Source organism: Trachypithecus francoisi, unplaced genomic scaffold (assembly GCF_009764315.1).
Source record: "Trachypithecus francoisi isolate TF-2019V2 unplaced genomic scaffold, Tfra_2.0 Lachesis_group15, whole genome shotgun sequence".
In the NCBI taxonomy this organism is placed as follows: Eukaryota; Metazoa; Chordata; class Mammalia; order Primates; family Cercopithecidae; genus Trachypithecus; species Trachypithecus francoisi.
In genome coordinates, this window is record NW_022681460.1 from 27,300,496 (window position 1) to 27,310,652 (window position 10,157).

Sequence of the window (10,157 nt, forward strand, 5' to 3'; positions counted from 1 at the left end):
CTGTAGTTAAATAATTTGTCCTGATTTAAGCATGTTATGGTAGACTAAAGATGTAGGTTTGGAAATTTACCATTATAAATTACATAAATTATAGAAGCGTATGAGATAACTCAGGACAATTACTTTGAATAACTAAAGAAGAGATTCATAAGAAAAGGAATATGCTATGCCTGGCAAAAGAAAGGAGAAATACTGTAAATTTCATATACACAATATGCAGTATTCCATTGTGTATACTCAGAGAACCTTCAGAGAACCAAGTCAAGAACGGATAATGTTTCAAGGAAAAAAATGATAAAATAATTGTAAAATATGATAAATATCAGACAGGATACGAAATGCAAAGAAAATATTGTATTAACAATTTAGAGTTAGCAAATGCTCCTTGACTGAACTGTTATGGGGTTAAAATTTGGAGACTTGCTTTGGTGTGTAAATGTAAAAATAATGTAACAGTGAGAGCTAACATGAGTAGATCTTTAAAAAGCTTATTGGTGGCCTGGCGCAGCGGCTCACACCTGTAATCCCAGCACTTTGGGAGGCTGAGGCGGGGGCGGGGGGCGGATCATGAGATCAGGAGAATCCGGGAGGTGGAGCTTGCAGTGTGCCGAGATCGCGCCATTGCACTCCAGCCTGGGCGAAAGAGAGAGACTTCATCCTAAAAAAAAAAAAAAAAAAAACGTAGTGGTAAGAGAAAGAATAATAATAACATGGTAGCGCCGGGCGCGGTGGCTCAAGCCTGTAATCCCAGCACTTTGGGAGGCCGAGATGGGCGGATCACGAGGTCAGGAGATCGAGACCATCCTGGCTAACACGGTGAAACCTCGTCTCTACTAAAAAAATACAAAAAACTAGCCAGGCGAGGTGGCGGCGCCTGTAGTCCCAGCTACCTGGGAGGCTGAGGCAGGAGAATGGCGTGAACCCGGGAGGCGGAGCTTGCAGTGAGCTGAGATCCGGCCACAGCACTCCAGCCCGGGTGACAGAGCGAGACTCTGTCTCAAAAAAAAAAAAATAATAATAATAATAATAATAATAATAACATGGTAGCTATGAGGGTGCATATTTCATTACTTCTTTTTTTAATCTACATAAGTTTCTTTCAGAAGTAGTTTTATTTATCCATCTTTTAAAAAAATGTATCTATCTTTTTAAAAAAGATTATTGGGTATTAGTAGTAATTAGAGTCTGAGTTAAAACAAGAACCTCCAGAAATTGAGAATTTAGAAATGAAATGTGGTAATAGATACTTGGGGCTCTTTAAAGTTAGGAAAGAACCAACAACAAAAAGCATGGGAATAGATTGGGTGAAAAATGAAGGAATCCTTCCTTCAAGGTGAAAAAAAAGGGAGAGATGGTCATATATCGTTTGTTAATTACTATGTTATTTCCTTTCAACTTTGCTATCAGAATAATTTCTCCAATAACTGTAGCAATTAATCTTTAATCAGTGTGCGTTTCTTTATCTCCTATGTACACGCTTCATTCTTCCATGCCAGTGTATTAGCAAACTCATTAATTTTAAAGTATGTCTTAGAAAAAAGAGCTTTTTACAAACCTTTGCCAGTCTTCCTGTTAGAAGTGTGTGATGTGAGTGTGTGTGTGTGTGTGTGTGTGCGCCTGCCTAAATGAGCATGTTTTTTTGTTTTTTTGTTTTTTTTTTTAACCCCGAAACCAGGATACACATGAATACCACTAGAATTTTCAAAGATACTAATGTCCTGTTAATTTCAGCAATTTGTTTAAGTACCAGAAAAATCTGTGGAATGCTTAAAATAACTATATAATAAGAAGGGATTATGAAGCTTCTTCATAGGAGAAGAGGAAAATAAATGAACCCCATATAGAAAAATAACTTCAATATGATAAATAAGAGTTCTTTAAAAAATACTTTATTAGGTGTTATTGACATGTAAAAAGCTCTACATATTTAACACATACAACTTCATGAGTTTGGAGATAAGTATAAACCCAGGAAACCATCACCATCTTCAAGGCCATAGATGAATCTGTCAACTCTCAAAGTTTTCTCCTGCCCCCTTTATAATTACTATCATTATATTTGTTTACGTGTGGTAGGAACACTTAACCAAAATCAATTGTCTTAGCAAATTTTAATTGTATGATCAGTATTGTTAGCTATAGGCACTATACTGTACAGTAGATCTGCAGTCCTATGTTCATTGCAGCATTATTAATAATAGTTAAGATATAGAAATAATCTTAATGTCCACTAGCAGATAAATGAATAAAGAAAATACAGTATGTATATGTGTGTGTGCACAGACACATACCACATTTATAAATACATTCACATTCAACTGAATATTATTCAGCCTTAAAAACTGAGGAAAATCCTGCCATTTGCAACAATACGAATGAACCTGGAGGACTTTACGCTAAGTGAAATAAGCCAGACACAGAAAGACAAATACTGTATGATCTCACTTAATATGCAATCTTATAATGTTGAACTCATAGAAGCAGAGGGTAGAATGGTGTTTGCCATGGGTTGAGGGAAAAGGGAAATGGCAAGATAATAGTAAAAGTGTACAAAGTTTCAGGTATGCAAAATAAATAAACTCTAAAGATCTGTGATATAGCAAATAAAATTTCTTAAATTTCTATTGACTGTTCTATAAAAATCATAGTGTCTACTCAGCTGTCACCATTATAATAGAATAATACACAGTATCACCATGTGAATTAGTGAATGTTGTAAAGGGAGATTTGTATGTAATTTTTATGATGGATAACAAAGTATATTTCGGATAAGCTATAGACCTAATTGATTATTTTAAATTTCAAATTTTATTCTTCATGAAATGAAGTTAAAAAGACTATTACTTTTTAAAATCAGCTCAGTATTACATAAACAAACCATAATGATTTATAGTCTTTAGCTCCTTAAGTGTTACTGTTCATATATTTCATTGCAGAAACTTTCATGTGTTTGATTACAGGATCCTATTTCAGCCTCTACTCAAGGTGTTACATGATACTTATATTACATTTTTAAAATCTAAAAAAACTGCTGATTTTCAAACTCCCTTGCTGTTTGTGTGAGTTATTTACCGCTGTTACAAACTACCCCCCAATTCTGTGTCTTGTAAACACATTTATGAGCTTGCAGTCTGTGGGTCAGCAATTTGGATTGGACTCAGATGGACAGGTTTATTCGTTACATCTGGGCTTACTCATGTAGCTTTAGTCACGTGATGACTAGACTGAAACTGGATGGCCTAGGATAGTCTCATGTCTTCTGGTTGTCTGGCTGTCACTTGGTTTTCTAGTAATGCTTCCTCAACAAACTGGAGTTTGTTCACTTGGTGTCTGTATTCTAAGAGGGCAAGAGCAGGAACTATAAGACCTCTCAATCTTAGGCTTGAAAGTGACTCAGCATCACTTTTACCACATTTTATTGATGAAAGCAAATCACAGATTATTATAACTGAAGAAGCAGAGAAATGAGTGTTATTTCTCATGAGTGGAGCTGCAAATATTTGTGGCTACTTCGCATCTACCACAGTTATCTTACTCATACACGATTATGGATCCACATTATCAGCAGAGAGCAAATGTCAAAACCATCATGGACAGTGTTCCTATTACTACCTGAATAATTTTGAGAACTAGTTTTGATTCTCTTAATATAATTAGTTGTTGAAGATATGAATAAAAACCAGAGAGTGAGGTATCAAATTGTTTACTTAATCTAGGGAAAGTATTATTACAAATCCCTGGCAATCACCAGAAGAGTAGAGTGAAAGTCGATAGTGTTGATGGTGATATAACATGGTGTGAATAGGGCATTTAATGGGAGTAGCTTACATCTTGTTAAATCTGCCCCATGATTTACGAGCTGCATGTGAATGAGCATGCCCAGGAGCTACCTACTGGAGAAAAGAGTGTGTCAAGGAAAAGGTATAACAACTGTCAGTTAAGTCAAAGAGATATAAATAGATAAAATGTCTGTGAAGACAGTGAGGACTATATTTGTCCATTATTTAAAATGGAGCAGAGGACAAAATGGAAGAAGCTCAACAAATTTTCAGTGTAGCAAAGAAAAGGTGAATCTAAGGGACTCTAAGTTTAGGTATTTGAAAGAAGTCACATGTGATTGAAAATGTTTGATACTACCATTTTATTGAAAATTTGGAAAAAAGTCATTTTTTGCTGGCAGAATGGTATGCCTCTAGCTGTTGATTATGATTCAGGAAAAGAACATGAAGACTTTGGAAACAGTTTTTGTTTGAACAATAAAGGGCAGGCAAGATACCATTGTATGTGTTTCTCAAGAAATCAATTAATGAACTAGAAACTTAGAACTAACAACACATGAAAAGGAACAATAAATATTAACCTACCTTTGTATAAAGACAGGTTGTATTGAATTCTGAGGAAAGAAAACACTGAAGCTATCAAAAGACATAAGTTCAAGAGGAAAGGGGGAGATAGCTGCCATGAAAGGCAAATCAAGGAAGAGTTATACCTCACCTCTACCATTAGGTATATATAGTGAATGTGGAAATTAAATTGACATCATGTAAATCTTATGCCAATCCAAACACCAGGGAGCAATCTTCCTGTTTCCTCTTTCCTTTCACCTCACATAAACTTCACTAGTGAAAAATACTGGGACCATGTGTGTTGCTAATGCTCCCTGTAATCCCAGCACTGTGGGAGGCTGAGGCATTGGGTGGATCTCTTGAGCCTAGGAGTTTGAGACTAGCCTGGGCAACATGGTGAAACCCTGCCCTACAAACAAACAGACAAACAAACCCAAATATTAGTCAGGCATAGTGGCATCCCTGTAGTCCCTCTGTACTTGGGAGACTGAGGCAAGAGGATAGCTTGAGCCTGGGAAGTGGAGGTTCCGGTGAGCTGAGATTGCACCACTGCACTCCAGCCTGGTCGACAGAGTGAGGTCCTGCCCTATTCCACTATGAGGGAAAAAGGCTTAATCTGTAGAGTTGTTGGCAATAGGAGATAAAGGGTCCTAATGGAGTTTTGTGCTATGACCCCTATATTCTACTTCACCAGGATAAAAAATGTCTAGGAAAGGTAAACATGAAATAGTGCTGGCAAGCTACAAGAGATGTAATTTCTGAATTTCATCACAGTGGGAAAGCCTAAGCCTGAACAAGGAGAAGATATTAAGAAAAATTCTCGAACAAATCAGCTCCAGGAGAGGAATTTGAGGTCTGTGGTTCACGGAGTATAACCAGAGAAACAAAAATTCTCATATCCAGCTCAGTTAGATTAACACAAAACCCTTGTGCTAAAGAAAGATCTAACAGAAGGAAAGATATGCCTGGATCCAAGCAAAAATCTATTTATCTCATTTTCTATTGTCTACACAAGGTGTTGATGTTCAACCAAAATTAGGAGGTATATGAAAAGCCTAGGAAACAAACATATTCCCAAGACACAAATGAATTAACACTAGACTCAAAATATGACAAGAATTTAAATTTATTATGCTAAAGGCTCCATTTGAACAGAGGGTCAACACACAAGATCATATGTGTAGTTTCATCTTAGTGAGAGAAATTATAAGAAATCAAATAGAAATGCTAGCAATCTAAAGCACAGTAACAGAGATAAAAAAATGCCTATGACTGGCTCATTCATAAACTCAACACAGATGAGGCAAGGATGTCATTGAACTTAAAAATAGTTCACTAGAAATTACCAAATGTGAAATACAAAGATAAAGAGTAGTATTAAACTAAATAGATTTCTTCCACAGTTACCTCTGTACTTTGAATGTCTCTGTAGTAAACTGCAACCTAACTCAGTATATACAAACTGCAACATAATTTGAGTATATTCTTTTAACAAGTAGCTGAGTCTCAGCCAATCATCACAGCCAAAATTCAGCCAATTATAGGCTGTCAACTGATCAGACCATGCCCAAATAAGGCAAATGCTGAGCTGGAATCAATCAAACTGTTTCTGTATGTCACATTCTTTTTCTTTCTGTAAATAAAATTTGCCCATGTCTACATTAGGTATTTCTCCTAATGCTATCCCTCCCCTAGCCCTCCACTCGCTGACAGACCCTGGGTGTGTGGTGTTCTCCTCCCTGTGCCCCTATGGTTTCATTGTGTCTGAACTCTTTTTCTGTCTTCTAGTACAGTTTCTTGTGTGATATAAGTTGTTTATATTTTAATTGTATTACTTCCCCATTTTTCCCCCAAAATATCTTTTAAGGATATTTTTTCATTTTATTAATATATACTTTCCAATTTCTGTTATGACCTATCATTGCTTGCTAAGATTATGGTTATCTTGAATGGGGTCAGTTTAGGAATATCTGAAGAAAGGACAGAGGAAGAATGAACTATGAAAGCCTATAGCTTTGGTTAAACACAGCTGCCCTAATAAATCTCTGTCAAATATGTACTTATTTTTTTCCACCATCATGTCTCTCCTTAACTGTCTGAATTGATATATTTCGAATTCTGTCTGGGTAATTAACAGGATCCAGGTATTTGGGGCAGCATACAGTAAAATCCCTCATCTCATCAGCTCTTAGTTGTATTATCTGGTGACTTCCCCTTCTTTTCCCTCCTTTACCAACTTGCACATCTGGCAGTGTCCTCTCTCAAAGAGGAAAAATTATAGATAATCAGATTCACATGTTGGCCTGATTTATCTTTCAATGAAGATTTTAAATCGTATCTCTAGTATGATATTTTAAAATCACTTATCTAGTTATATTCCATGTTTGACTCTAGACCTGACAAAAAGGTAAGGCATTACCTATGTTACATCAAGGAATTCAGTAAGTATCTTTGTCTTCATGTGTAGTATATTTTATACTATTTGATAAATATGTTTCATAGTCTGTGATTTTCAAATGTATTCATATCCTTGTTCCAAGGAAGATGTCATGTTGATAGTTTCTTTTTTGCTTTCATTCTCAATATTTCATCATAAGGAAAAGTGTGAAAATCCTTTTACACTGGAGTAAATAGGAACCACTTTCAGAGAAAAAAGTATACTCATAGGATATTTCATCAGGAAAGATATAATTACTCTGATATATTAAAATGTTTGTATAAATATAGGTAATATAACCCCCCAAATTAACTGTAAGATACTGCTACTTCGTAAGTGTCAATCAGTTAAGTATTTTGGAATATTTGCCAAGAACGTTTATTTTATATTAGGAAAGTTAACCACAGCTTGTCTTTTTGTCAGTTTTTTAAACATTTTTGATTCTTGCCATTCTACCTGTGTGACCATGAGCTGTGTGTTTTGGATACAAAAGAATCTAAGTTTTTCTACTGTTACTGAGGATGGGAAAAGGAAGAGGACAATGACTGCATTGAACTAATTCAATAACATAATCAAATCATTAATAAGTCAAGGCACATATTTAAAAGAATACAGAAATGGATCAAACATATTCCAGAGTGGTTGTTTAATTTTAATGAAAAGGCTTTAAAAATTTTTACATAGTTTTATACTCTTTTACTCCTTTTGCCTACATCTTCTTATTTAGGTTTTTCCATTCCTCTGTGTAATAAGAAAGAATGGTTTTACTATTCTCTTTTTGTAGAGGAGCAAATTTAGAGTCCTCAAATTCACACTGCTAGTAACAAACTTAAGTTGACATTACAGTTCCCCTGTCTTCAATCTCCTGACAGTTGCCTCAACATGACCATCTAAATATACACTTGCGGCCAGGCGCGGTGTCTCACGCTTGTAATCCCAGCACTTTGAGAGGCCGAGGAGGACGGATCACGAGGTCAGGAGATCGAGACCATTCTGGCTAACACGGTGAAACCCCATCTCTACTAAAAATACAAAAAATTAGCCGGGCGCTGTGGTGGGCGCCTGTAGTCCCAGCTACTCGGGAGGCTGAGGCAGGAGAATGGTGTGAACCCGGGAGGCGGAGTTTGCAGTGAGCGGAGATAGCGCCACTGCACTCCAGCCTGGACGACAGAGCAAGACTTCGTCTCAAAATAAATAAATAAATAAATAAATAAATATACACATGCAATCAGCATTCTAGGAAAATGAATAAAACATCTTCAAGTGCCATAAAAATGCAGATTTTTTTGAACAAAATTTCTTCTCCTAAATAAGCTAAAATTTCCCTGTAATGTTATTTGCATCATTATTTTGTGGCACAATACAACACAGCCTACAAGTGCCCTGGCTTTGACATCAGGCAGGCCTGGGATCAAAATTAGGCTTTCTCATCTGGGACCTGTATGTGATTTTGGGTAAATCCTTAACCCTGATAAGTCTTAGCTATTATTGGTAAATTGGGATATTAGTATTTATTTCCCATTGACCTTTTCGAGTTTGAGTAATTGTATGTGCGTGACTCAAACATGTAATTGTCTATCCAATATCTAATACAAATTATCTTCCCAAATATCAGAAGCTTACCTTGAAAAGGAGTTATAATTAGTGGATTTAGGAGCATGTAACACTATTTCTACTTTATAGTTAAGAAAAAATGAGGTTCAGAAATGTTAGAAAATTAGAATGTCTGTTCAGATTAGGTTCTCCAAGCAGTACAAATCCAGCAAAAAATATATTATTGCCTTAAATTGAAATTTTATTTCTTTCGTAGAGACAGCAATCAGAAGCAGACAATCTAGAGCTGTAGAGACTAGAAATCAAAAGTCTTCTGTTTTATTGTTCTCCTACCTTTCCTTGCTCCTTCATAATCTAAGACAGCATCAGTCTCTAGTTACATTTACATTCCAGCCAGCAGAGGAAGAAATAACAAAGAATAAAGGACAATGTATAAAGCAGATTTCTTGAAAGCTGCAACTCAGCAATTTGGCCACAGCTTTATCACATAGCTACATCAAGCAGTGAGACTAATTAATATAATCTCTGTTCCAGGAAGACTGTGTTGTGCTAAGGATTAAGGGTGTTCTTACAAAGAAATAAGAGAACAGTGAATATCAGGTTATGTGACTATCAGTGCATGCCATGATATGTTTGATGTTCACTTGAGGTTTGTTTGTAAGCGTCTAACTTATTTCCTCTTCTATTAATAATTTTGCACGAGAAGATCCAGATGCTACTATTGACATTATTTCTTTTATACCTTTAACAAATATCTTTCCATCAAGATGTACTCTTACTTTGTTCCCACTGTATATGGGGATTCCAATAATTACCCCACCAGTGGACATAGAAGCAATGTCTAGATCTAGTTCCAGTATAGCTCCTCATTAAATTCTCATTGTATTTTGGTCTTCGTTTAAAATCTTTCTCCAATATAGTTCAGTATTTCTGTTTTATTTAACGAGTAACTGGTTACACTATTACATCAATGACTGTGGGGTATTACTTTAATTTTTGAGGGCTTGTAATAATCTTCTAATACCTGTTATGGAAAGTTTCCTTTCACTATTATTATCCATTATTATTAGAGTTTTTCTATTTTCTTCACAATTTATTTTTTTGACAAATTTTAGCCTCAGTGGTTCTAAAAATCTTTCTAGAAAACACGTCTAAAAATCCTGTTAATTAATATTTCTCATTTATTGTACAAATTTTTAAATTAACATGTTGATAAGGTTTAGTCTATTGAGAAACATTGTATGATTTTAAAACTGTTCAATTTTTTGTAGTCTTAAAGATTTTTCCAAACAGAGCTATCATAATTAGACACTTATATGTTGGCCCTTTTGTTGACATTAAAATGTGGACTTTTCTTCCATTTCATCTATTATATTTCCCAATTGCTTTTATATATAAAAGCTATTGATTTATATATAGTAATTTAGTTCTTAACCACTTTAGTAAATTTTTTCTTTGTAGTTACTCTTCCAGATTATTCTCTTATATTTTCTGAACATTGTCATGCCATCTATAAAAAAAGTACTAGCACATCTTCATTCTCAATTTTATACTTCTAATGTATTTATCTTTACTAACTTTATTGTTTGGTATCCTCAAACAAAAGTTAAATGATTATAATGCTGGTGGTCATTTTTACTTTATTTCTGACTTTAAAGGGAGTGCTCTTAAGATTTCTCCATTGAGAACAATCTGGCATTTGGTTTTAGAGAAACATATCTTATAGTACATATTCATGTATTTATTCTTATAAAGATTTAATATACTTTTAAAATTCCAGAATGATTGCATTCTTCATCTACAATAGCAATTCCTATCAT